Source organism: Anopheles funestus, unplaced genomic scaffold, assembly GCF_943734845.2.
Source record: "Anopheles funestus unplaced genomic scaffold, idAnoFuneDA-416_04 scaffold_16_ctg1, whole genome shotgun sequence".
NCBI classification, from domain to species: Eukaryota; Metazoa; Arthropoda; class Insecta; order Diptera; family Culicidae; genus Anopheles; species Anopheles funestus.
Window position 1 is genome coordinate 438,277 of NW_026045354.1, and position 26,710 is coordinate 464,986.

At 47.8% G+C, this 26,710-nt stretch overlaps 1 long non-coding RNA gene across 1 annotated transcript; it reads left to right on the plus strand.

Moving 5' to 3' along the window:
* Nucleotides 1-2,059: 2,059 nt before the first annotated feature.
* LOC125774513 (uncharacterized) lies at nucleotides 2,060-26,250 on the plus strand. Its single transcript, XR_007420991.1, has 4 exons — nucleotides 2,060-2,194; nucleotides 6,311-6,366; nucleotides 20,967-21,274; nucleotides 26,077-26,250. It is a non-coding gene; the product is annotated as an uncharacterized LOC125774513 (long non-coding RNA).
* Nucleotides 26,251-26,710: the final 460 nt, after the last annotated feature.

The following is a 26,710-nucleotide window of genomic DNA, read 5'->3' on the forward strand; positions in this document are numbered from 1 at the left end:
CTTGGCTAAGGTGTCTTGGCTAAGGTGTCTTGGCTAATATGTCTTGGCTAAGGTGTCTTGGCTAAGGTGTCTTGGCTAAGGTGTCTTGGCTAAGGTGTCTTGGCTAATGTGTCTCGGCTAATGTGTCTTGGCTAAGGTGTCTTGGCTAAGGTGTTTTGGCTAATGTGTCTTGGCTAAAGTGTCTTGGCTAAGGTGTCTTGGCTAATGTGTCTTGGCTAAGGTGTCTTGGCTAATGTGTCTTTGCTAAGGTGTCTTGGCTAATGTGTCTTGGCTAATGTGTCTTGGCTAAGGTGTCTTGGCTAAGGTGTCTTGGCTAAGGTGTCTTGGCTAAGGTGTCTGGGCTAAGGTGTCTTGGCTAAGGTGTCTTGGCTAATGTGTCTTGGCTAATGTGTCTTGGCTAAGGTGTCTTGGCTAAGGTGTCTTGGCTAATGTGTCTTGGCTAAGGTGTCTTGGCTAAGGTGTCTTGGCTAATGTGTCTTGGCTAAAGTGTCTTGGCTAAGGTGTCTTGGCTAATGTGTCTTGGCTAAGGTGTCTTGGCTAAGGTGTCTTGGCTAAGGTGTCTTGGCTAAGGTGTCTTGGCTAAGGTGTCTTGGCTAATTTGTCGCGGCTAATGTGTCGTGGCTAAGGTGTCTTGACTAAGGTGTCTTGGCTAAGGTGTCTTGGCTAAGGTGTCTTGGCTAAGGTGTCTTGGCTAATGTGTCTTGGCTAAAGTGTCTTGGCTAATGTGTCTCGGCTAAAGTGTCTTGGCTAAGGTGTCTTGGCTAAGGTGTCTTGGCTAATGTGTCTGGGCTAAGGTGTCTTGGCTAAGGTGTCTTGGCTAATGTGTCTTGGCTAATGTGTCTTGGCTAAGGTGTCTTGGCTAAGGTGTCTTGGCTAATGTGTCTCGGCTAAGGTGTCTTGGCTAAGGTGTCTTGGCTAAGGTGTCTTGGCTAATGTGTCTCGGCTAAGGTGTCTTGGCTAAGGTGTCTTGGCTAAGGTGTCTTGGCAAATATGTCTTGGCTAAGGTGTCTTGGCTAAGGTGTCTTGGCTAAGGTGTCTTGGCTAATATGTCTTGGCTAAGGTGTCTTGGCTAAGGTGTCTTGGCTAAGGTGTCTTGGCTAAGGTGTCTTGGCTAATGTGTCTCGGCTAAGGTGTCTTGGCTAAGGTGTCTTGGCTAAGGTGTCTTGGCTAATATGTCTTGGCTAAGGTGTCTTGGCTAAGGTGTCTTGGCTAAGGTGTCTTGGCTAATATGTCTTGGCTAAGGTGTCTTGGCTAAGGTGTCTTGGCTAAGGTGTCTTGGCTAAGGTGTCTTGGCTAATGTGTCTCGGCTAATGTGTCTTGGCTAAGGTGTCTTGGCTAAGGTGTCTTGGCTAATGTGTCTTGGCTAAAGTGTCTTGGCTAAGGTGTCTTGGCTAATGTGTCTTGGCTAAGGTGTCTTGGCTAATGTGTCTTGGCTAAGGTGTCTTGGCTAATGTGTCTTGGCTAATGTGTCTTGGCTAAAGTGTCTTGGCTAAGGTGTCTTGGCTAATGTGTCTTGGCTAAGGTGTCTTGGCTAATGTGTCTTGGCTAAGGTGTCTTGGCTAAGGTGTCTTGGCTAATGTGTCTTGGCTAAAGTGTCTTGGCTAAGGTGTCTTGGCTAATGTGTCTTGGCTAAGGTGTCTTGGCTAAGGTGTCTTGGCTAAGGTGTCTTGGCTAATGTGTCTCGGCTAAGGTGTCTTGGCTAAGGTGTCTTGGCTAAGGTGTCTTGGCTAATGTGTCTCGGCTAAGGTGTCTTGGCTAAGGTGTCTTGGCTAATATGTCTTGGCTAAGGTGTCTTGGCTAAGGTGTCTTGGCTAAGGTGTCTTGGCTAAGGTGTCTTGGCTAATGTGTCTCGGCTAAGGTGTCTTGGCTAAGGTGTCTTGGCTAATATGTCTTGGCTAAGGTGTCTTGGCTAAGGTGTCTTGGCTAAGGTGTCTTGGCTAAGGTGTCTTGGCTAATGTGTCTCGGCTAATGTGTCTTGGCTAAGGTGTCTTGGCTAAGGTGTCTTGGCTAATGTGTCTTGGCTAAGGTGTCTTGGCTAAGGTGTCTTGGCTAAGGTGTCTTGGCTAATGTGTCTTGGCTAAAGTGTCTTGGCTAAGGTGTCTTGGCTAATGTGTCTTGGCTAAGGTGTCTTGGCTAATGTGTCTTGGCTAAGGTGTCTTGGCTAAGGTGTCTTGGCTAAGGTATCTTGGCTAAGGTGTCTTGGCTAAGGTGTCTTGGCTAATTTGTCGCGGCTAATGTGTCGTGGCTAAGGTGTCTTGACTAAGGTGTCTTGGCTAATGTGTCTTGGCTTAGGTGTCTTGGCTAAGGTGTCTTGGCTAATGTGTCTTGGCTAAAGTGTCTTGGCTAATGTGTCTCGGCTAAAGTGTCTTGGCTAAGGTGTCTTGGCTAAGGTGTCTTGGCTAAGGTGTCTGGGCTAAGGTGTCTTGGCTAAGGTGTCTTGGCTAATGTGTCTTGGCTAATGTGTCTTGGCTAAGGTGTCTTGGCTAAGGTGTCTTGGCTAATGTGTCTCGGCTAAGGTGTCTTGGCTAAGGTGTCTTGGCTAAGGTGTCTTGGCTAATGTGTCTCGGCTAAGGTGTCTTGGCTAAGGTGTCTTGGCTAAGGTGTCTTGGCTAATATGTCTTGGCTAAGGTGTCTTGGCTAAGGTGTCTTGGCTAAGGTGTCTTGGCTAATATGTCTTGGCTAAGGTGTCTTGGCTAAGGTGTCTTGGCTAAGGTGTCTTGGCTTAGGTGTCTTGGCTAATGTGTCTCGGCTAATGTGTCTTGGCTAAGGTGTCTTGGCTAAGGTGTCTTGGCTAATGTGTCTTGGCTAAGGTGTCTTGGCTAATGTGTCTTGGCTAATGTGTCTTGGCTAAGGTGTCTTGGCTAAGGTGTCTTGGCTAAGGTGTCTTGGCTAATATGTCTTGGCTAAGGTGTCTTGGCTAAGGTGTCTTGGCTAAGGTGTCTTGGCTAATATGTCTTGGCTAAGGTGTCTTGGCTAAGGTGTCTTGGCTAAGGTGTCTTGGCTAAGGTGTCTTGGCTAATGTGTCTCGGCTAATGTGTCTTGGCTAAGGTGTCTTGGCTAAGGTGTCTTGGCTAATGTGTCTTGGCTAAAGTGTCTTGGCTAAGGTGTCTTGGCTAATGTGTCTTGGCTAAGGTGTCTTGGCTAATGTGTCTTGGCTAATGTGTCTTGGCTAAGGTGTCTTGGCTAATGTGTCTTGGCTAAGGTGTCTTGGCTAAGGTGTCTTGGCTAAGGTGTCTTGGCTAAGGTGTCTTGGCTAATGTGTCTTGGCTAATGTGTCTTGGCTAAGGTGTCTTGGCTAAGGTGTCTTGGCTAATGTGTCTTGGCTAAGGTGTCTTGGCTAAGGTGTCTTGGCTAATGTGTCTCGGCTAAGGTGTCTTGGCTAATGTGTCTCGGCTAAGGTGTCTTGGCTAAGGTGTCTTGGCTAAGGTGTCTTGGCTAAGGTGTCTTGGCTAAGGTGTCTTGGCTAATGTGTCTTGGCTAAGGTGTCTTGGCTAAGGTGTCTTGGCTAATGTGTCTCGGCTAATGTGTCTTGGCTAAGGTGTCTTGGTTAAGGTGTCTTGGCTAATGTGTCTTGGCTAAAGTGTCTTGGCTAAGGTGTCTTGGCTAATGTGTCTTGGCTAAGGTGTCTTGGCTAATGTGTCTTGGCTAAGGTGTCTTGGCTAAGGTGTCTTGGCTAATGTGTCTTGGCTAAAGTGTCTTGGCTAAGGTGTCTTGGCTAATGTGTCTTGGCTAAGGTGTCTTGGCTAATGTGTCTTGGCTAAGGTGTCTTGGCTAAGGTGTCTTGGCTAATGTGTCTTGGCTAAAGTGTCTTGGCTAAGGTGTCTTGGCTAATGTGTCTTGGCTAAGGTGTCTTGGCTAATGTGTCTTGGCTAAGGTGTCTTGGCTAAGGTGTCTTGGCTAAGGTGTCTTGGCTAAGGTGTCTGGGCTAAGGTGTCTTGGCTAAGGTGTCTTGGCTAATGTGTCTTGGCTAAGGTGTCTTGGCTAAGGTGTCTTGGCTAAGGTGTCTTGGCTAATATGTCTTGGCTAAGGTGTCTTGGCTACTGTGTCTTGGCTAAGGTGTCTTGGCTAAGGTGTCTTGGCTAATGTGTCTCGGCTAATGTGTCTTGGCTAAGGTGTCTTGGCTAAGGTGTCTTGGCTAATGTGTCTTGGCTAAAGTGTCTTGGCTATTGTGTCTTGGCTAATGTGTCTTGGCTAAGGTGTCTTGGCTAATGTGTCTTGGCTAAGGTGTCTTGGCTAAGGTGTCTTGGCTAATGTGTCTTGGCTAAAGTGTCTTGGCTAAGGTGTCTTGGCTAATGTGTCTTGGCTAAGGTGTCTTGGCTAATGTGTCTTGGCTAAGGTGTCTTGGCTAAGGTGTCTTGGCTAAGGTATCTTGGCTAAGGTGTCTTGGCTAAGGTGTCTTGGCTAATTTGTCTCGGCTAATGTGTCTTGGCTAAGGTGTCTTGGCTAAGGTGTCTTGGCTAATGTGTCTTGGCTAAAGTGTCTTGGCTAAGGTGTCTTGGCTAAGGTGTCTTGGCTAAAGTGTCTCGGCTAAAGTGTCTTGGCTAAGGTGTCTTGGCTAAGGTGTCTTGGCTAAGGTGTCTTGGCTAAGGTGTCTTGGCTAATGTGTCTTGGCTAAGGTGTCTTGGCTAATGTGTCTCGGCTAAGGTGTCTTGGCTAAGGTGTCTTGGCTAATGTGTCTTGGCTAAGGTGTCTTGGCTAAGGTGTCTTGGCTAATGTGTCTTGGCTAAGGTGTCTTGGCTAAGGTGTCTTGGCTAAAGTGTCTTGGCTAAAGTGTCTTGGCTTAGGTGTCTTGGCTAAGGTGTCTTGGCTAATGTGTCTTGGCTAAGGTGTCTTGGCTAAGGTGTCTTGGCTAAGGTGTCTTGGCTAAGGTGTCTTGGCTAAGGTGTCTTGGCTAATGTGTCTTGGCTAAGGTGTCTTGGCTAATGTGTCTCGGCTAAGGTGTCTTGGCTAAGGTGTCTTGGCTAAGGTGTCTTGGCTAATGTGTCTTGGCTAAGGTGTCTTGGCTAAGGTGTCTTGGCTAATGTGTCTTGGCTAAGGTGTCTTGGCTAATGTGTCTTGGCTAAGGTGTCTTGGCTAAGGTGTCTTGGCTAAGGTGTCTTGGCTAATGTGTCTTGGCTAATGTGTCTTGGCTAAGGTGTCTTGGCTAAGGTGTCTTGGCTAATGTGTCTTGGCTAAGGTGTCTTGGCTAATGTGTCTCGGCTAAGGTGTCTTGGCTAAGGTGTCTTGGCTAATGTGTCTTGGCTAAGGTGTCTTGGCTAAGGTGTCTTGGCTAATGTGTCTTGACTAAGGTGTCTTGGCTAAGGTGTCTTGGCTAAGGTGTCTTGGCTAAGGTGTCTTGGCTAAGGTGTCTTGGCTAAGGTGTCTTGGCTAAAGTGTCTCGGCTAAGGTGTCTTGGCTAATGTGTCTCGGCTAAGGTGTCTTGGCTAAAGTGTCTTGGCTAATGTGTCTTGGCTAAAGTGTCTTGGCTAAGGTGTCTTGGCTAAGGTGTCTTGGCTAAGGTGTCTTGGCTAAGGTGTCTTGGCTAATGTGTCTTGGCTAATGTGTCTTGGCTAAGGTGTCTTGGCTAAGGTGTCTTGGCTAAGGTGTCTTGGCTAAAGTGTCTCGGCTAAGGTGTCTTGGCTAAGGTGTCTTGGCTAAGGTGTCTTGGCTAAGGTGTCTTGGCTAAGGTGTCTTGGCTAAGGTGTCTTGGCTAAGGTGTCTTGGCTAAGGTGTCTTGGCTAATGTGTCTTGGCTAATGTGTCTTGGCTAAGGTGTCTTGGCTAAGGTGTCTTGGCTAAGGTGTCTTGGCTAAAGTGTCTTGGCTAAGGTGTCTTGGCTAAGGTGTCTTGGCTAATGTGTCTCGGCTAAGGTGTCTTGGCTAATGTGTCTTGGCTAAGGTGTCTTGGCTAAGGTGTCTTGGCTAAGGTGTCTTGGCTAAGGTGTCTTGGCTAAGGTGTCTTGTCTAAGGTGTCTTGGCTAAGGTGTCTTGGCTAAGGTGTCTTGGCTAATGTGTCTCGGCTAAGGTGTCTTGGCTAAGGTGTCTTGGCTAAGGTGTCTTGGCTAAAGTGTCTTGGCTAAGGTGTCTTGGCTAAGGTGTCTTGGCTAAGGTGTCTTGGCTAAGGTGTCTTGGCTAAGGTGTCTTGGCTAATGTGTCTTGGCTAAGGTGTCTTGGCTAAGGTGTCTTGGCTAAAGTGTCTTTGCTTAGGTGTCTCGGCTAATGTGTCTCGGCTAAGGTGTCTTGGCTAAGGTGTCTTGGCTAAGGTGTCTTGGCTAAGGTGTCTTGGCTAATGTGTCTTGGCTAAGGTGTCTTGGCTAAGGTGTCTTGGCTAAGGTGTCTTGGCTAATGTGTCTCGGCTAAGGTGTCTTGGCTATTGTGTCTTGGCTAAGGTGTCTTGGCTAAGGTGTCTTGGCAAAGGTGTCTTGGCTAAGGTGTCTTGGCTAATGTGTCTTGGCTAATGTGTCTTGGCTAAGGTGTCTTGGCTAAGGTGTCTTGGCTAAGGTGTCTTGGCTAATGTGTCTTGGCTAAGGTGTCTTGGCTAAGGTGTCTTGGCTAAGGTGTCTTGGCTAATGTTTCTCGGCTAATGTGTCTTGGCTAAGGTGTCTTGGCTAAGGTGTCTTGGCTAATGTGTCTTGGCTAATGTGTCTTGGCTAAGGTGTCTTGGCTAAAGTGTCTTGGCTTAGGTGTCTCGGCTAATGTGTCTCGGCTAAGGTGTCTTGGCTAAGGTGTCTTGGCTAAGGTGTCTTGGCTAATGTGTCTTGGCTAAGGTGTCTTGGCTAAGGTGTCTTGGCTAAGGTGTCTTGGCTAAGGTGTCTTGGCTAAGGTGTCTTGGCTAATGTGTCTTGGCTAAGGTGTCTTGGCTAATGTGTCTCGGCTAAGGTGTCTTGGCTAAGGTGTCTTGGCTAATGTGTCTTGGCTAAGGTGTCTTGGCTAAGGTGTCTTGGCTAAAGTGTCTTGGCTAAGGTGTCTTGGCTAAGGTGTCTTGGCTAAGGTGTCTTGGCTAATGTGTCTTGGCTAAGGTGTCTTGGCTAAGGTGTCTTGGCTAAGGTGTCTTGGCTAATGTGTCTCGGCTAAGGTGTCTTGGCTAAGGTGTCTTGGCTAAGGTGTCTTGGCTAATGTGTCTTGGCTAAGGTGTCTTGGCTAAGGTGTCTTGGCTAAGGTGTCTTGGCTAATGTGTCTCGGCTAATGTGTCTTGGCTAAGGTGTCTTGGCTAAGGTGTCTTGGCTAATGTGTATCGGCTAAGGTGTCTTGGCTAAGGTGTCTTGGCTAAGGTGTCTTGGCTAATATGTCATGGCTAAGGTGTCTTGGCTAAGGTGTCTTGGCTAAGGTGTCTTGGCTAAGGTGTCTTGGCTAATGTGTCTCGGCTAATGTGTCTTGGCTAAGGTGTCTTGGCTAAGGTGTCTTGGCTAATGTGTCTTGGCTAAAGTGTCTTGGCTAAGGTGTCTTGGCTAATGTGTCTTGGCTAAGGTGTCTTGGCTAATGTGTCTTGGCTAAGGTGTCTTGGCTAAGGTGTCTTGGCTAATGTGTCTTGGCTAAAGTGTCTTGCCTAAGGTGTCTTGGCTAATGTGTCTTGGCTAAGGTGTCTTGGCTAATGTGTCTTGGCTAAGGTGTCTTGGCTAAGGTGTCTTGGCTAAGGTGTCTTGGCTAAGGTGTCTTGGCTAAGGTGTCTTGGCTAATTTGTCGCGGCTAATGTGTCGTGGCTAAGGTGTCTTGACTAAGGTGTCTTGGCTAATGTGTCTTGGCTTAGGTGTCTTGGCTAAGGTGTCTTGGCTAATGTGTCTTGGCTAAGGTGTCTTGGCTAAGGTGTCTTGGCTAATGTGTCTTGGCTAAAGTGTCTTGGCTAAGGTGTCTTGGCTAATGTGTCTTGGCTAAGGTGTCTTGGCTAAGGTGTCTTGGCTAAAGTGTCTTGGCTTAGGTGTCTCGGCTAATGTGTCTCGGCTAAGGTGTCTTGGCTAAGGTGTCTTGGCTAAGGTGTCTTGGCTAATGTGTCTTGGCTAAGGTATCTTGGCTAAGGTGTCTTGGCTAAGGTGTCTTGGCTAAGGTGTCTTGGCTAAGGTGTCTTGGCTAAGGTGTCTTGGCTAATGTGTCTTGGCTAAGGTGTCTTGGCTAATGTGTCTCGGCTAAGGTGTCTTGGCTAAGGTGTCTTGGCTAATGTGTCTTGGCTAAGGTGTCTTGGCTAAAGTGTCTTGGCTAAGGTGTCTTGGCTAAGGTGTCTTGGCTAAGGTGTCTTGGCTAATGTGTCTCGGCTAAGGTGTCTTGGCTAAGGTGTCTTGGCTAAGGTGTCTTGGCTAATGTGTCTCGGCTAAGGTGTCTTGGCTAAGGTGTCTTGGCTAATATGTCTTGGCTAAGGTGTCTTGGCTAAGGTGTCTTGGCTAAGGTGTCTTGGCTAAGGTGTCTTGGCTAATGTGTCTTGGCTAAGGTGTCTTGGCTAATGTGTCTTGGCTAAGGTGTCTTGGCTAAGGTGTCTTGGCTAAGGTGTCTTGGCTAATGTGTCTTGGCTAAGGTGTCTTGGCTAATGTGTCTTGGCTAAGGTGTCTTGGCTAAGGTGTCTTGGCTAATGTGTCTTGGCTAAAGTGTCTTGGCTAAGGTGTCTTGGCTAATGTGTCTTGGCTAAGGTGTCTTGGCTAAGGTGTCTTGGCTAAGGTGTCTTGGCTAATGTGTCTCGGCTAAGGTGTCTTGGCTAAGGTGTCTTGGCTAAGGTGTCTTGGCTAATATGTCTTGGCTAAGGTGTCTTGGCTAAGGTGTCTTGGCTAAGGTGTCTTGGCTAAGGTGTCTTGGCTAATGTGTCTCGGCTAATGTGTCTCGGCTAAGGTGTCTTGGCTAATGTGTCTTGGCTAAGGTGTCTTGGCTAAGGTGTCTCGGCTAATGTGTCTCGGCTAAGGTGTCTTGGCTAAGGTGTCTTGGCTAAGGTGTCTTGGCTAATGTGTCTCGGCTAAGGTGTCTTGGCTAAGGTGTCTTGGCTAAGGTGTCTTGGCTAATATGTCTTGGCTAAGGTGTCTTGGCTAAGGTGTCTTGGCTAATGTGTCTCGGCTAATGTGTCTTGGCTAAGGTGTCTTGGCTAAGGTGTCTTGGCTAATGTGTCTTGGCTAAAGTGTCTTGGCTAAGGTGTCTTGGCTAATGTGTCTTGGCTAAGGTGTCTTGGCTAATGTGTCTTGGCTAAGGTGTCTTGGCTAAGGTGTCTTGGCTAATGTGTCTTGGCTAAGGTGTCTTGGCTAAGGTGTCTCGGCTAATGTGTCTCGGCTAAGGTGTCTTGGCTAAGGTGTCTTGGCTAAGGTGTCTTGGCTAATGTGTCTCGGCTAAGGTGTCTTGGCTAAGGTGTCTTGGCTAAGGTGTCTTGGCTAATATGTCTTGGCTAAGGTGTCTTGGCTAAGGTGTCTTGGCTAAGGTGTCTTGGCTAAGGTGTCTTGGCTAATGTGTCTCGGCTAATGTGTCTTGGCTAAGGTGTCTTGGCTAAGGTGTCTTGGCTAATGTGTCTTGGCTAAGGTGTCTTGGCTAAGGTGTCTTGGCTAAGGTGTCTTGGCTAATGTGTCTTGGCTAAAGTGTCTTGGCTAAGGTGTCTTGGCTAATGTGTCTTGGCTAAGGTGTCTTGGCTAATGTGTCTTGGCTAAGGTGTCTTGGCTAAGGTGTCTTGGCTAAGGTGTCTTGGCTAAGGTGTCTTGGCTAAGGTGTCTTGGCTAATTTGTCGCGGCTAATGTGTCGTGGCTAAGGTGTCTTGACTAAGGTGTCTTGGCTAATGTGTCTTGGCTTAGGTGTCTTGGCTAAGGTGTCTTGGCTAATGTGTCTTGGCTAAAGTGTCTTGGCTAATGTGTCTCGGCTAAAGTGTCTTGGCTAAGGTGTCTTGGCTAAGGTGTCTTGGCTAAGGTGTCTGGGCTAAGGTGTCTTGGCTAAGGTGTCTTGGCTAATGTGTCTTGGCTAATGTGTCTTGGCTAAGGTGTCTTGGCTAAGGTGTCTTGGCTAATGTGTCTCGGCTAAGGTGTCTTGGCTAAGGTGTCTTGGCTAATGTGTCTTGGCTAAGGTGTCTTGGCTAATGTGTCTTGGCTAAGGTGTCTTGGCTAAGGTGTCTTGGCTAATGTGTCTTGGCTAAAGTGTCTTGGCTAAGGTGTCTTGGCTAATGTGTCTTGGCTAAGGTGTCTTGGCTAAGGTGTCTTGGCTAAGGTGTCTTGGCTAATGTGTCTCGGCTAAGGTGTCTTGGCTAAGGTGTCTTGGCTAAGGTGTCTTGGCTAATGTGTCTCGGCTAAGGTGTCTTGGCTAAGGTGTCTTGGCTAAGGTGTCTTGGCTAATATGTCTTGGCTAAGGTGTCTTGGCTAAGGTGTCTTGGCTAAGGTGTCTTGGCTAAGGTGTCTTGGCTAATGTGTCTCGGCTAATGTGTCTTGGCTAAGGTGTCTTGGCTAAGGTGTCTTGGCTAATGTGTCTTGGCTAAGGTGTCTTGGCTAAGGTGTCTTGGCTAAGGTGTCTTGGCTAATGTGTCTTGGCTAAAGTGTCTTGGCTAAGGTGTCTTGGCTAATGTGTCTTGGCTAAGGTGTCTTGGCTAATGTGTCTTGGCTAAGGTGTCTTGGCTAAGGTGTCTTGGCTAAGGTGTCTTGGCTAAGGTGTCTTGGCTAATTTGTCGCGGCTAATGTGTCGTGGCTAAGGTGTCTTGACTAAGGTGTCTTGGCTAATGTGTCTTGGCTTAGGTGTCTTGGCTAAGGTGTCTTGGCTAATGTGTCTTGGCTAAAGTGTCTTGGCTAATGTGTCTCGGCTAAAGTGTCTTGGCTAAGGTGTCTTGGCTAAGGTGTCTTGGCTAAGGTGTCTGGGCTAAGGTGTCTTGGCTAAGGTGTCTTGGCTAATGTGTCTTGGCTAATGTGTCTTGGCTAAGGTGTCTTGGCTAAGGTGTCTTGGCTAATGTGTCTCGGCTAAGGTGTCTTGCCTAAGGTGTCTTGGCTAAGGTGTCTTGGCTAATGTGTCTCGGCTAAGGTGTCTTGGCTAAGGTGTCTTGGCTAAGGTGTCTTGGCTAATATGTCTTGGCTAAGGTGTCTTGGCTAAGGTGTCTTGGCTAAGGTGTCTTGGCTAATATGTCTTGGCTAAGGTGTCTTGGCTAAGGTGTCTTGGCTAAGGTGTCTTGGCTAAGGTGTCTTGGCTAATGTGTCTCGGCTAATGTGTCTTGGCTAAGGTTTCTTGGCTAAGGTGTCTTGGCTAATGTGTCTTGGCTAAAGTGTCTTGGCTAAGGTGTCTTGGCTAATGTGTCTTGGCTAAGGTGTCTTGGCTAATGTGTCTTGGCTAAGGTGTCTTGGCTAATGTGTCTTGGCTAATGTGTCTTGGCTAAGGTGTCTTGGCTAAGGTGTCTTGGCTAATGTGTCTTGGCTAAGGTGTCTTGGCTAAGGTGTCTTGGCTAAGATGTCTTGGCTAATGTGTCTCGGCTAAGGTGTCTTGGCTAAGGTGTCTTGGCTAAGGTGTCTTGGCTAAGGTGTCTTGGCTAATATGTCTTGGCTAAGGTGTCTTGGCTAAGGTGTCTTGGCTAAGGTGTCTTGGCTAATGTGTCTTGGCTAAGGTGTCTTGGCTAAGGTGTCTTGGCTAAGGTGTCTTGGCTAAGGTGTCTTGGCTAATTTGTCGCGGCTAATGTGTCGTGGCTAATGTGTCTCGGCTAAGGTGTCTTGGCTAAGGTGTCTTGGCTAATGTGTCTTGGCTAAGGTGTCTTGGCTAAGGTGTCTTGGCTAAAGTGTCTTGGCTAAGGTGTCTTGGCTAATGTGTCTTGACTAAGGTGTCTTAGCTAAGGTGTCTTGGCTAATGTGTTTTGGCTAAGGTGTCTTGGCTAATGTGTCTTGGCTAAGGTGTCTTGGCTAAGGTGTCTTGGCTAAGGTGTCTTGGCTAAGGTGTCTTGGCTAATGTGTCTTGGCTAAGGTGTCTTGGCTAAGGTGTCTTGGCTAAGGTGTCTTGGCTAATGTGTCTCGGCTAAGGTGTCTTGGCTAAGGTGTCTTGGCTAAGGTGTCTTGGCTAAGGTGTCTTGGCTAAGGTGTCTTGGCTAAGGTGTCTTGGCTAATGTGTCTCGGCTAATGTGTCTTGGCTAAGGTGTCTTGGCTAAGGTGTCTTGGCTAATGTGTCTTGGCTAAAGTGTCTTGGCTAAGGTGTCTTGGCTAATGTGTCTTGGCTAAGGTGTCTTGGCTAATGTGTCTTGGCTAAGGTGTCTTGGCTAAGGTGTCTTGGCTAATGTGTCTTGGCTAAAGTGTCTTGGCTAAGGTGTCTTGGCTAATGTGTCTTGGCTAAGGTGTCTTGGCTAATGTGTCTTGGCTAAGGTGTCTTGGCTAAGGTGTCTTGGCTAAGGTGTCTTGGCTAAGGTGTCTTGGCTAAGGTGTCTTGGCTTATGTGTCTCGGCTAATGTGTCTTGGCTAAGGTGTCTTGGCTAAGGTGTCTTGGCTAAGGTGTCTTGGCTAAGGTGTCTGGGCTAAGGTGTCTTGGCTAAGGTGTCTTGGCTAATGTGTCTTGGCTAAGGTGTCTTGGCTAAGGTGTCTTGGCTTATGTGTCTCGGCTAATGTGTCTTGGCTAAGGTGTCTTGGCTAAGGTGTCTTGGCTAAGGTGTCTTGGCTAAGGTGTCTTGGCTAATGTGTCTCGGCTAATGTGTCTTGGCTAAGGTGTCTTGGCTAATGTGTCTCGGCTAATGTGTCTTGGCTAAGGTGTCTTGGCTAAGGTGTCTTGGCTAATGTGTCTTGGCTAATGTGTCTTGGCTAATGTGTCTCGGCTAAGGTGTCTTGGCTAAGGTGTCTTGGCTAAGGTGTCTTGGCTAAGGTGTCTTGGCTAAGGTGTCTTGGCTAATGTGTCTCGGCTAAATTGTCTTGGCTAAGGTGTCTTGGCTAAGGTGTCTTGGCTAAGGTGTCTTGGCTAAGGTGTCTTGGCTAATGTGTCTCGGCTAAGATGTCTTGGCTAAAGTGTCTTGGCTAATGTGTCTCGGCTAAGGTGTCTTGGCTAATGTGTCTTGGCTAAAGTGTCTTGGCTAAGGTGTCTTGGCTAAGGTGTCTTGGCTAAGGTGTCTTGGCTAATATGTCTTGGCTAAGGTGTCTTGGCTAATGTGTCTCGGCTAAGGTGTCTTGGCTAAGGTGTCTTGGCTAATGTGTCTTGGCTAAAGTGTCTTGGCTTAGGTGTCTTGGCTAATGTGTCTCGGCTAAGGTGTCTTGGCTAAGGTGTCTTGGCTAAGGTGTCTTGGCTAAAGTGTTTTGGCTAAGGTGTCTTGGCTAATGTGTCTCGGCTAAAGTGTCTTGGCTAACGTGTCTTGGCTAAGGTGTCTTGGCTAATGTGTCTTGGCTATTGTGTCTTGGCTTAGGTGTCTTGGCTAATGTGTCTTGGCTAAGGTGTCTTGGCTAATGTGTCTCGGCTAAGATGTCTTGGCTAAAGTGTCTTGGCTAATGTGTCTCGGCTAAGGTGTCTCGGCTAAGGTGTCTTGGCTAAGGTGTCTTGGCTAATGTGTCTTGGCTAAAGTGTCTTGGCTTAGGTGTCTTGGCTAATGTGTCTCGGCTAAGGTGTCTTGGCTAAGGTGTCTTGGCTAAGGTGTCTTGGCTAAGGTGTCTTGGCTAATGTGTCTTGGCTAAGGTGTCTTGGCTAAGGTGTCTCGGCTAAGGTGTCTTGGCTAATGTGTCTCGGCTAAGGTGTCTTGGCTAATGTGTCTTGGCTAAGGTGTCTTGGCTAAGGTGTCTTGGCTAATGTGTCTTGGCTAATGTGTCTTGGCTAACGTGTCTTGGCTAAGGTGTCTTGGCTAATGTGTCTTGGCTATTGTGTCTTGGCTTAGGTGTCTTGGCTAATGTGTCTTGGCTAAGGTGTCTTGGCTAAGGTGTCTTGGCTAAGGTGTCTTGGCTAAAGTGTCTTGGCTAATGTGTCTTGGCTAAGGTGTCTTGGCTAAGGTGTCTTGGCTAAGGTGTCTTGGCTAAGGTGTCTTGGCTAATGTGTCTTGGCTAATGTGTCTCGGCTAAGGTGTCTTGGCTAAGGTGTCTTGGCTAAGGTGTCTTGGCTAATGTGTCTTGGCTAAGGTGTCTTGGCTAATGTGTCTCGGCTAAGGTGTCTTGGCTAAGGTGTCTTGGCTAATGTGTCTTGGCTAAGGTGTCTTGGCTAAGGTGTCTTGGCTAAAGTGTCTTGGCTAAGGTGTCTTGGCTAATGTGTCTTGACTAAGGTGTCTTAGCTAAGGTGTCTTGGCTAATGTGTTTTGGCTAAGGTGTCTTGGCTAATGTGTCTTGGCTAAGGTGTCTTGGCTAAGGTGTCTTGGCTAAGGTGTCTTGGCTAAGGTGTCTTGGCTAATGTGTCTTGGCTAAGGTGTCTTGGCTAAGGTGTCTTGGCTAAGGTGTCTTGGCTAATGTGTCTCGGCTAAGGTGTCTTGGCTAAGGTGTCTTGGCTAAGGTGTCTTGGCTAAAGTGTCTTGGCTAAGGTGTCTTGGCTAAGGTGTCTCGGCTAATGTGTCTTGGCTAAGGTGTCTTGGCTAAGGTGTCTTGGCTAAGGTGTCTTGGCTAAGGTGTCTTGGCTAATGTGTCTCGGCTAAGGTGTCTCGGCTAAGGTGTCTTGGCTAATGTGTCTTGGCTAAGGTGTCTTGGCTAAGGTGTCTTGGCTAAGATGCTGGGCTAAGGTGTCTTGGCTAAGGTGTCTTGGCTAAGGTGTCTTGGCTAAGGTGTCTTGGCTAAGGTGTCTTGGCTAAGGTGTCTTGGCTAATGTGTCTCGGCTAATGTGTCTTGGCTAAGGTGTCTTGGCTAAGGTGTCTTGGCTAATGTGTCTTGGCTAATGTGTCTTGGCTAAGGTGTCTTGGCTATTGTGTCTTGGCTAATGTGTCTTGGCTAAGGTGTCTTGGCTAAGGTGTCTTGGCTAATGTGTCTCGGCTAAGGTGTCTCGGCTAAGGTGTCTTGGCTAAGGTGTCTTGGCTAATGTGTCTTGGCTAAAGTGTCTTGGCTAATGTGTCTTGGCTAAGGTGTCTTGGCTAAGGTGTCTTGGCTAAGGTGTCTTGGCTAAGGTGTCTTGGCTAAGGTGTCTTGGCTAATGTGTCTCGGCTAATGTGTCTTGGCTAAGGTGTCTTGACTAAGGTGTCTTGGCTAAGGTGTCTTGGCTAAGGTGTCTTGGCTAAGGTGTCTTGGCTAATGTGTCTTGGCTAAAGTGTCTTGGCTAATGTGTCTCGGCTAAAGTGTCTTGGCTTAGGTGTCTTGGCTAAGGTGTCTTGGCTAAGGTGTCTTGGCTAAGGTGTCTTTCTAAGGTGTCTTGGCTAATGTGTCTCGGCTAATGTGTCTTGGCTAAGGTGTCTTGGCTAAGGTGTCTTGGCTAAGGTGTCTCGGCTAATGTGTCTTGGCTAATGTGTCTTGGCTAAGGTGTCTTGGCTAAGGTGTCTTGGCTAATGTGTCTTGGCTAATGTGTCTCGGCTAAGGTGTCTTGGCTAATGTGTCTTGGCTAAGGTGTCTTGGCTAAGGTGTCTTGGCTAAGGTGTCTTGGCTAAGGTGTCTTGGCTAAGGTGTCTTGGCTAAGGTGTCTTGGCTAATGTGTCTTGGCTAAGGTGTCTTGGCTAATGTGTCTTGGCTAAGGTGTCTTGGCTAAGGTGTCTTGGCTAAGGTGTCTTGGCTAAGGTGTCTTGGCTAAGGTGTCTTGGCTAAGGTGTCTTGGCTAAGGTGTCTTGGCTAAGGTGTCTTGGATAAGGTGTCTTGGCTAAGGTGTCTTGGCTAAGGTGTCTTGGCTAAGGTGTGTTGGCTAATGTGTCTTGGCTAATGTGTCTTGGCTAAGGTGTCTTGGCTAAGGTGTCTTGGCTAATGTGTCTTGGCTAAAGTGTCTTGGCTAAGGTGTCTTGGCTAATGTGTCTTGACTAAGGTGTCTTAGCTAAGGTGTCTTGGCTAATGTGTTTTGGCTAAGGTGTCTTGGCTAATGTGTCTTGGCTAAGGTGTCTTGGCTAAGGTGTCTTGGCTAAGGTGTCTTGGCTAATGTGTCTTGGCTAAGGTGTCTTGGCTAAGGTGTCTTGGCTAAGGTGTCTTGGCTAAGGTGTCTTGGCTAATGTGTCTCGGCTAAGGTGTCTTGGCTAAGGTGTCTTGGCTAAGGTGTCTTGGCTAAGGTGTCTTGGCTAAGGTGTCTTGGCTAAGGTGTCTTGGCTAAGGTGTCTTGGCTAATGTGTCTCGGCTAAGGTGTCTTGGCTAAGGTGTCTTGGCTAAGGTGTCTTGGCTAATGTGTCTTGGCTAAGGTGTCTTGGCTAAGGTGTCTCGGCTAAGGTGTCTTGGCTAATGTGTCTCGGCTAAGGTGTCTTGGCTAATGTGTCTTGGCTAAGGTGTCTTGGCTAAGGTGTCTTGGCTAAAGTGTCTTGGCTAAGGTGTCTCGGCTAATGTGTCTCGGCTAAGGTGTCTTGGCTAAGGTGTCTTGGCTAAGGTGTCTTGGCTAAGGTGTCTTGGCTAATGTGTCTTGGCTAAAGTGTCTTGGCTAAGGTGTCTTGGCTAAGGTGTCTTGGCTAATGTGTCTCGGCTTAGGTGTCTTGGCTATTGTGTCTTGGCTAAGGTGTCTTGGCTAAGGTGTCTTGGCTAAGGTGTCTTGGCTAATGTGTCTTGGCTAATGTGTCTTGGCTAATGTGTCTTGGCTAAGGTGTCTTGGCTAAGGTGTCTTGGCTAAGGTGTCTTGGCTAATGTGTCTTGGCTATGGTGTCTTGGCTAAGGTGTCTCGGCTTAGGTGTCTTGGCTAAGGTGTCTTGGCTAAGGTGTCTTGGCTTAGGTGTCTCGGCTAATGTGTCTTGGCTAAGGTGTCTTAGCTAAGGTGTCTTGGCTAATATGTTTTGGCTAAGGTGTCTTGGCTAATGTGTCTTGGCTAAGGTGTCTTGGCTAAGGTGTCGTGGCTAAGGTGTCTTGACTAAGGTGTCTTGGCTAATGTGTCTTGGCTTAGGTGTCTTGGCTAAGGTGTCTTGGCTAATGTGTCTTGGCTAAAGTGTCTTGGCTAATGTGTCTCGGCTAAAGTGTCTTGGCTAAGGTGTCTTGGCTAAGGTGTCTTGGCTAAGGTGTCTGGGCTAAGGTGTCTTGGCTAAGGTGTCTTGGCTAATGTGTCTTGGCTAATGTGTCTTGGCTAAGGTGTCTTGGCTAAGGTGTCTTGGCTAATGTGTCTCGGCTAATGTGTCTTGGCTAAGGTGTCTTGGCTAATGTGTCTTGGCTAATGTGTCTTGGCTAAGGTGTCTTGGCTAATGTGTCTCGGCTAATGTATCTTGGCTAAGGTGTCTTGGCTAAGGTGTCTTGGCTAATGTGTCTTGGCTAATGTGTCTTGGCTAATGTGTCTTGGCTAATGTGTCTCGGCTAATGTGCCTTGGCTAATGTGTCTTGGCTAAGGTGTCTTGGCTAATGTGTCTTGGCTAATGTGTCTTGGCTAAGGTGCCTTGGCTAATGTGTCTTGGCTAATGTGTCTCGGCTAATGTGCCTTGGCTAATGTGTCTTGGCTAAGGTGTCTTGGCTAATGTGTCTCGGCTAAGGTGTCTTGGCTAAGGTGTCTTGGCTTAGGTGTCTCGGCTAATGTGTCTTGGCTAAGGTGTCTTAGCTAAGGTGTCTTGGCTAATGTGTTTTGGCTAAGGTGTCTTGGCTAATGTGTCTTGGCTAAGGTGTCTTGGCTAAGGTGTCTTGGCTAAGGTGTCTTGGCTAAGGTGTCTTGGCTAATGTGTCTTGGCTAAGGTGTCTTGGCTAAGGTGTCTTGGCTAAGGTGTCTTGGCTAAGGTGTCTTGGCTAATGTGTCTCGGCTAAGGTGTCTTGGCTAAGGTGTCTTGGCTAATGTGTCTTGGCTAAAGTGTCTTGGCTAAGGTGTCTTGGCTAATGTGTCTCGGCTAAGGTGTCTTGGCTAAGGTGTCTTGGCTAATGTGTCTTGGCTAATGTGTCTCGGCTAATGTGTCTTGGCTAAGGTGTCTTGGCTAAGGTGTCTTGGCTAATGTGTCTTGGCTAATGTGTCTTGGCTAAGGTGTCTTCGCTAAGGTGTCTTGGCTAATGTGTCTCGGCTAAGGTGTCTTGGCTAATGTGTCTTGGCTTAGGTGTCTTGGCTAAGGTGTCTTGGCTAAGGTGTCTTGGCTAAGGTGTCTTGGCTAAGGTGTCTTGGCTAATGTGTCTTGGCTAAGGTGTCTTAGCTAAGGTGTCTTGGCTAATGTGTTTTGGCTAAGGTGTCTTGGCTAATGTGTCTCGGCTAAGGTGTCTTGGCTAAGGTGTCTTGGCTAAGGTGTCTTGGCTAAGGTGTCTTGGCTAAGGTGTCTTGGCTAAAGTGTCTTGGCTAATGTGTCTCGGCTAATGTGTCTTGGCTAAGGTGTCTTGGCTAAGGTGTCTTGGCTAATGTGTCTTGGCTAATGTGTCTCGGCTAAGGTGTCTTGGCTAATGTGTCTTGGCTAAGGTGTCTTGGCTAAGGTGTCTTGGCTAAAGTGTCTTGGCTAAGGTGTCTTGGCTAAGGTGTCTTGGCTAAGGTGTCTTGGCTAATGTGTCTTGGCTAAGGTGTCTTGGCTAAGGTGTCTTGGCTAATGTGTCTTGGCTAAGGTGTCTTGGCTAATGTGTCTCGGCTAAGGTGTCTTGGCTAAGGTGTCTTGGCAAAGGTGTCTTGGCTAAGGTGTCTTGGCAAAGGTGTCTTGGCTAAGGTGTCTTGGCTAAGGTGTCTTGGCTAAGGTGTCTTGGCTAAGGTGTCTTGGCTAAGGTGTCTTGGTTAATGTGTCTTGGCTAATGTGTCTTGGCTAAGGTGTCTTGGCTAAGGTGTCTTGACTAAGGTGTCTTGGCTAAGGTGTCTTGGCTAATGTGTCTTGGCTAAGGTGTCTTGGCTAAGGTGTCTTGGCTAATGTGTATTGGCTAAGGTGTCTTGGCTAAGGTGTCTTGGCTAAGGTGTCTTGACTAAGGTGTCTTGGCTAATGTGTCTTGGCTAAGGTGTCTTGGCTAAGGTGTCTGGGCTAAGGTGTCTTGGCTAAGGTGTCTTGGCTAATGTGTCTTGGCTAAGGTGTCTTGGCTAAGGTGTCTTGGCTTATGTGTCTCGGCTAATGTGTCTTGGCTAAGGTGTCTTGGCTAAGGTGTCTTGGCTAAGGTGTCTTGGCTAAGGTGTCTTGGCTAATGTGTCTCGGCTAATGTGTCTTGGCTAAGGTGTCTTGGCTAATGTGTCTCGGCTAATGTGTCTTGGCTAAGGTGTCTTGGCTAAGGTGTCTTGGCTAATGTGTCTTGGCTAATGTGTCTTGGCTAATGTGTCTCGGCTAAGGTGTCTTGGCTAAGGTGTCTTGGCTAAGGTGTCTTGGCTAAGGTGTCTTGGCTAAGGTGTCTTGGCTAATGTGTCTCGGCTAAATTGTCTTGGCTAAGGTGTCTTGGCTAAGGTGTCTTGGCTAAGGTGTCTTGGCTAAGGTGTCTTGGCTAATGTGTCTCGGCTAAGATGTCTTGGCTAAAGTGTCTTGGCTAATGTGTCTCGGCTAAGGTGTCTTGGCTAATGTGTCTTGGCTAAAGTGTCTTGGCTAAGGTGTCTTGGCTAAGGTGTCTTGGCTAAGGTGTCTTGGCTAATATGTCTTGGCTAAGGTGTCTTGGCTAATGTGTCTCGGCTAAGGTGTCTTGGCTAAGGTGTCTTGGCTAATGTGTCTTGGCTAAAGTGTCTTGGCTTAGGTGTCTTGGCTAATGTGTCTCGGCTAAGGTGTCTTGGCTAAGGTGTCTTGGCTAAGGTGTCTTGGCTAAGGTGTCTTGGCTAAGGTGTCTTGGCTAATGTGTCTCGGCTAAAGTGTCTTGGCTAAGGTGTCTTGGCTAAAGTGTCTTGGCTAAGGTGTCTTGGCTTAGGTGTCTTGGCTAAGGTGTCTTGGCTAATGTGTCTCGGCCATTGTGTCTTGGCTAAGGTGTCTTGGCTAAGGTGTCTTGGCTAATGTGTCTTGGCTAAGGTGTCTTGGCTAATGTGTCTCGGCCATTGTGTCTTGGCTAAGGTGTCTTGGCTAAGGTGTCTTGGCTAAGGTGTCTTGGCTAAGGTGTCTTGGCTAAGGTGTCTTGGCTAAGGTGTCTTGGCTAATGTGTCTCGGCTTATGTGTCTTGGCTAATGTGTCTTGGCTAAAGTGTCTTGGCTAAAGTGTTTTGGCTTATGTTTCTTGGCTAAGGTGTCTTGGCTAATGTGTCTTGGCTAAGGTGTCTTCGCTAAGGTGTCTTGGCTAATGTGTCTCGGCTAAGGTGTCTTGGCTAATGTGTCTTGGCTTAGGTGTCTTGGCTAAGGTGTCTTGGCTAAGGTGTCTTGGCTAAGGTGTCTTGGCTAAGGTGTCTTGGCTAATGTGTCTTGGCTAAGGTGTCTTAGCTAAGGTGTCTTGGCTAATGTGTTTTGGCTAAGGTGTCTTGGCTAAGGTGTCTTGGCTAAGGTGTCTTGGCTAAGGTGTCTTGGCTAATGTGTCTTGGCTAATGTGTCTTGGCTAATGTGTCTCGGCTAATGTGTCTTGGCTAATGTGTCTCGGCTAATGTGTCTTGGCTAAGGTGTCTTGGCTAATGTGTCTTGGCTAATGTGTCTTGGCTAATGTGTCTTGGCTAAGGTGTCTTGGCTAAGGTGTCTTGGCTAATGTGTCTCGGCTAATGTGTCTTGGCTAAGGTGTCTTGGCTAATGTGTCTTGGCTAATGTGTCTCGGCTAAGGTGTCTTGGCTAATGTGTCTTGGCTAAGGTGTCTTGGCTAAGGTGTCTTGGCTAAAGTGTCTTGGCTAAGGTGTCTTGGCTAAGGTGTCTTGGCTAAGGTGTCTTGGCTAAGGTGTCTTGGCTAAGGTGTCTTGGCTAATGTGTCTTGGCTAAGGTGTCTTGGCTAAGGTGTCTTGGCTAATGTGTCTTGGCTAAGGTGTCTTGGCTAAGGTGTCTTGGCTAAGGTGTCTTGGCTAATGTGTCTCGGCTAAAGTGTCTTGGCTAAGGTGTCTTGGCTAAGGTGTCTTGGCTAAGGTGTCTTGGCTAATGTGTCTTGGCTAAGGTGTCTTGGCTAATGTGTCTCGGCCATTGTGTCTTGGCTAAGGTGTCTTGGCTAAGGTGTCTTGGCTAATGTGTCTTGGCTAAGGTGTCTTGGCTAATGTGTCTCGGCCATTGTGTCTTGGCTAAGGTGTCTTGGCTAAGGTGTCTTGGCTAAGGTGTCTTGGCTAAGGTGTCTTGGCTAAGGTGTCTTGGCTAAGGTGTCTTGGCTAAGGTGTCTTGGCTAATGTGTCTCGGCTAAGGTGTCTTGGCTAAGGTGTCTTGGCAAATGTGTCTTGGCTAAGGTGTCTTGGCTAATGTGTCTTGGCTAAGGTGTCTTGGCTAAGGTGTCTTGGCTAAAGTGTCTTGGCTAAGGTGTCTTGGCTTAGGTGTCTTGGCTAAGGTGTCTTGGCTAATGTGTCTCGGCCATTGTGTCTTGGCTAAGGTGTCTTGGCTAAGGTGTCTTGGCTAATGTGTCTTGGCTAAGGTGTCTTGGCTAATGTGTCTCGGCCATTGTGTCTTGGCTACGGTGTCTTGGCTACGGTGTCTTGGCTAAGGTGTCTTGGCTAATGTGTCTTGGCTAAGGTGTCTTGGCTAATGTGTCTTGGCTAAGGTGTCTTGGCTAAGGTGTCTTGGCTAAGGTGTCTTGGCTAAGGTGTCTTGGCTAAGGTGTCTTGGCTAATGTGTCTTGGCTAAGGTGTCTTGGCTAAGGTGTCTTGGCTAAGGTGTCTTGGCTAAGGTGTCTTGGCTAAGGTGTCTTGGCTAATGTGTCTCGGCTAAGGTGTCTTGGCTAATGTGTCTTGGCTAAGGTGTCTTGGCTAAGGTGTCTTGGCTAAAGTGTCTTGGCTAAAGTGTCTTGGCTAATGTGTCTCGGCTAAGGTGTCTTGGCTAAGGTGTCTTGGCTAAGGTGTCTTGGCTAAGGTGTCTTGGCTAAGGTGTCTTGGCTAATGTGTCTCGGCTAAAGTGTCTTGGCTAAGGTGTCTTGGCTAAGGTGTCTTGGCTAATGTGTCTCGGCTAATGTGTCTTGGCTAATGTGTCTTGGCTAAGGTGTCTTGGCTAAGGTGTCTTGGCTAATGTGTCTCGGCCATTGTGTCTTGGCTAAGGTGTCTTGGCTAAGGTGTCTTGGCTAAGGTGTCTTGGCTAAGGTGTCTTGGCTAAGGTGTCTTGGCTAAGGTGTCTTGGCTAAGGTGTCTTGGCTAAGGTGTCTTGGCTAATGTGTCTCGGCTAAGGTTTCTTGGCTAAGGTGTCTTGGCTAAGGTGTCTTGGCTAAGGTGTCTTGGCTAAGGTGTCTTGGCTAAGGTGTCTTGGCTAAGGTGTCTTGGCTAAGGTGTCTTGGCTAAGGTGTCTTGGCTAAGGTGTCTTGGCTAAGGTGTCTTGGCTAAGGTGTCTTGGCTAAGGTGTCTTGGCTAATGTGTCTTGGCTAATCTGTCTTGGCTAATGTGTCTTGGCTAAGGTGTCTTGGCTAAGGTGTCTTGGCTAATGTGTCTCGGCTAAAGTGTCTTGGCTAAGGTGTCTTGGCTAAGGTGTCTTGGCTAAGGTGTCTCGGCTAATGTGTCTTGGCTAATGTGTCTTGGCTAAAGTGTCTTGGCTAAGGTGTCTTGGCTAAGGTGTCTTGGCTAATGTGTCTTGGCTAAGGTGTCTTGGCTAATGTGTCTTGGCTAATATGTCTCGGCTTATGTGTCTTGGCTAATGTGTCTTGGCTAAAGTGTCTTGGCTAAGGTGTCTTGGCTAATGTGTCTTGGCTAAGGTGTCTTGGCTAATGTGTCTTGGCTAATGTGTCTTGGCTAAGGTGTCTTGGCTAAGGTGTCTTGGCTAAGGTGTCTTGGCTAAGGTGTCTTGGCTAAGGTGTCTTGGCTAAGGTGTCTTGGCTAAGGTGTCTTGGCTAAGGTGTCTTGGCTAATGTGTCTCGGCTAAGGTGTCTTGGCTAATGTGTCTTGGCTTAGGTGTCTTGGCTAAGGTGTCTTGGCTAAGGTGTCTTGGCTAATGTGTCTCGGCTAAAGTGTCTCGGCTAAGGTGTCTTGGCTAAGGTGTCTTGGCTAATGTGTCTTGGCTGAGGTGTCTTGGCTAATGTGTCTTGGCTAATGTGTCTCGGCTTATGTGTCTTGGCTAATGTGTCTTGGCTAAAGTGTCTTGGCTAAAGTGTTTTGGCTTATGTTTCTTGACTAAGGTGTCTTGGCTAATGTGTCTTGGCTAATGTGTCTCGGCTAAGGTGTCTTGGCTAATGTGTCTTGGCTTAGGTGTCTTGGCTAAGGTGTCTTGGCTAAGGTGTCTTGGCTAAGGTGTCTTGGCTAAGGTGTCTAGGCTAATATGTCTTGGCTAAGGTGTCTTAGCTAAGGTGTCTTGGCTAATGTGTTTTGGCTAAGGTGTCTTGGCTAAGGTGTCTTGGCTAAGGTGTCTTGGCTAAGGTGTCTTGGCTAAGGTGTCTTGGCTAAGGTGTCTTGGCTAATGTGTCTTGGCTAATGTGTCTTGGCTAATGTGTCTCGGCTAATGTGTCTTGGCTAAGGTGTCTTGGCTAAGGTGTCTTGGCTAATGTGTCTTGGCTAATGTGTCTCGGCTAAGGTGTCTTGGCTAATGTGTCTTGGCTAAGGTGTCTTGGCTAAGGTGTCTTGGCTAAAGTGTCTTGGCTAATGTGTCTTGGCTAAGGTGTCTTGGATAAGGTGTCTTGGCTAAGGTGTCTTGGCTAAGGTGTCTCGGCTAATGTGTCTTGGCTAATGTGTCTTGGCTAAAGTGTCTTGGCTAAGGTGTCTTGGCTAAGGTGTCTTGGCTAATGTGTCTTGGCTAAGGTGTCTTGGCTAATGTGTCTTGGCTAATGTGTCTCGGCTTATGTGTCTTGGCTAATGTGTCTTGGCTAAAGTGTCTTGGCTAAGGTGTCTTGGCTAATGTGTCTTGGCTAAGGTGTCTTGGCTAATGTGTCTTGGCTAAGGTGTCTTGGCTAAGGTGTCTTGGCTAAGGTGTCTTGGCTAATGTGTCTCGGCTAATGTGTCTTGGCTAATGTGTCTTGGCTAAAGTGTCTTGGCTAAGGTGTCTTGGCTAAGGTGTCTTGGCTAATGTGTCTTGGCTAAGGTGTCTTGGCTAAGGTGTCTTGGCTAAGGTGTCTTGGCTAATGTGTCTTGGCTAATGTGTCTTGGCTAAGGTGTCTTTGTTAATGTGTCTCGGCTAAGCTGTCTTGGCTAAGGTGTCTTGGCTAATGTGTCTTGGCTTAAGTGTCTTGGCTTAGGTGTCTTGGCTAATGTGTCTTGGCTAAGGTGTCTTGGCTAAGGTGTCTTGGCTAAGGTGTCTTGGCTAAGGTGTCTTGGCTAATGTGTCTTGGCTAAGGTGTCTTGGCTAATGTGTCTCGGATAAGGTGTCTTGGCTAAGGTGTCTTGGCTAATGTGTCTTGGCTTAAGTGTCTTGGCTAAGGTGTCTTGGCTAATGTGTCTCGGCTAAGGTGTCTTGGCTAAGGTGTCTTGGCTAAGGTGTCTCGGCTAATGTGTCTTGGCTTAAGTGTCTTTGCTAAGGTGTCTTGGCTAATGTGTCTTGGCTAAGGTGTCTTGGCTAAGGTGTCTTGGCTTAGGTGTCTCGGCTAATGTGTCTTGGCTAAGGTGTCTTGGCTAAGGTGTCTTGGCTAATGTGTCTTGGCTAAGGTGTCTTGGCTAAGGTGTCTTGGCTAAGGTGTCTTGGCTAATGTGTCTTGGCTAAGGTGTCTTGGCTAAGGTGTCTTTGCTAAGGTGTCTTGGCTAATGTGTCTTGGCTAAGGTGTCTTGGCTAAGGTGTCTTGGCTAAGGTGTCTTGGCTAAGGTGTCTTGGCTAAGGTGTCTTGGCTAAGGTGTCTTGGCTAATGTGTCTTGGCTAAGGTGTCTTGGCTAATGTGTCTCGGCTAAGGTGTCTTGGCTAAGGTGTCTTGGCTAATGTGTCTTGGCTTAAGTGTCTTGGCTAAGGTGTCTTGGCTAATGTGTCTCGGCTAAGGTGTCTTGGCTAAGGTGTCTTGGCTTAGGTGTCTCGGCTAATGTGTCTTGGCTAAGGTGTCTTAGCTAAGGTGTCTTGGCTAATGTGTTTTGGCTAATGTGTCTTGGCTAAGGTGTCTTGGCTAAGGTGTCTTGGCTAAGGTGTCTTTGCTGAGGTGTCTTGGCTAAGGTGTCTTGGCTAATGTGTCTTGGCTAAAGTGTCTTGGCTAATGTGTCTTGGCTAAGGTGTCTTGGCTAAGGTGTCTTGGCTAAGGTGTCTTGGCTAATGTGTCTCGGCTAAGGTGTCTTGGCTAAGGTGTCTTGGCTAATGTGTCTTGGCTAAAGTGTATTGGCTAAGGTGTCTTGGCTAATGTGTCTTGGCTAAGATGTCTTGGCTAAGGTGTCTTGGCTAATGTGTCTTGGCTAATGTGTCTCGTCTAATGTATCTTGGCTAAGGTGTCTTGGCTAAGGTGTCTTGGCTAATGTGTCTTGGCTAATGTGTCTCGGCTAAAGTGTCTTGGCTAAGGTGTCTTGGCTAAAGTGTCTTGGCTAAGGTGTCTTGGCTAAGGTGTCTTGGCTAAGGTGTCTTGGCTAAGGTGTCTTGGCTAAGGTGTCTCGGCTAATGTGTCTTGGCTAATGTGTCTTGGCTAAAGTGTCTTGGCTAAGGTGTCTTGGCTAAGGTGTCTTGGCTAATGTGTCTTGGCTAAGGTGTCTTGGCTAATGTGTCTTGGCTAATGTGTCTCGGCTTATGTGTCTTGGCTAATGTGTCTTGGCTAAAGTGTCTTGGCTAAAGAGTTTTGGCTTATGTTTCTTGGCTAAGGTGTCTTGGCTAATGTGTCTTGGCTAAGGTGTCTTCGCTAAGGTGTCTTGGCTAATGTGTCTCGGCTAAGGTGTCTTGGCTAATGTGTCTTGGCTTAGGTGTCTTGGCTAAGGTGTCTTGGCTAAGGTGTCTTGGCTAAGGTGTCTTGGCTAATGTGTCTTGGCTAAGGTGTCTTGGCTAAGGTGTCTTGGCTAAGGTGTCTTGGCTAAGGTGTCTTGGCTAAGGTGTCTTGGCTAAGGTGTCTTGGCTAAGGTGTCTTGGCTAAGGTGTCTTGGCTAATGTGTCTTGGCTAAGGTGTCTTGGCTAAGGTGTCTTGGCTAATGTGTCTTGGCTAATGTGTCTCGGCTAAGGTGTCTTGGCTAATGTGTCTTGGCTAAGGTGTCTTGGCTAAGGTGTCTTGGCTAAAGTGTCTTGGCTAAGGTGTCTTGGCTAAGGTGTCTTGGCTAATGTGTCTCGGCTAAGGTGTCTTGGCTAAGGTGTCTTGGCTAAGGTGTCTTGGCTAATGTGTCTCGGCTAAGGTGTCTTGGCTAAGGTGTCTTGGCAAATGTGTCTTGGCTAAGGTGTCTTGGCTAAGGTGTCTTGGCTAAGGTGTCTTGGCTAATGTGTCTCGGCTTATGTGTCTTGGCTAATGTGTCTTGGCTAAGGTGTCTTGGCTAATGTGTCTCGGCTAAGGTGTCTTGGCTAATGTGTCTTGGCTAAGGTGTCTTGGCTAATGTGTCTTGGCTAAGGTGTCTTGGCTAAGGTGTCTTGGCTAAGGTGTCTTGGCTAAGGTGTCTTGGCTAATGTGTCTTGGCTAAGGTGTCTTGGCTAAGGTGTCTTGGCTAAGGTGTCTTGGCTAAGGTGTCTTGGCTAAGGTGTCTTGGCTAAGGTGTCTTGGCTAATGTGTCTCGGCTAAGGTGTCTTGGCTAATGTGTCTTGGCTAAGGTGTCTTGGCTAATGTGTCTTGGCTAAAGTGTCTTGGCTAAAGTGTCTTGGCTAATGTGTCTCGGCTAAGGTGTCTTGGCTAAGGTGTCTTGGCTAAGGTGTCTTGGCTAAGGTGTCTTGGCTAAGGTGTCTTGGCTAATGTGTCTCGGCTAAAGTGTCTTGGCTAAGGTGTCTTGGCTAAGGTGTCTTGGCTAATGTGTCTCGGCTAAGGTGTCTTGGCTAATGTGT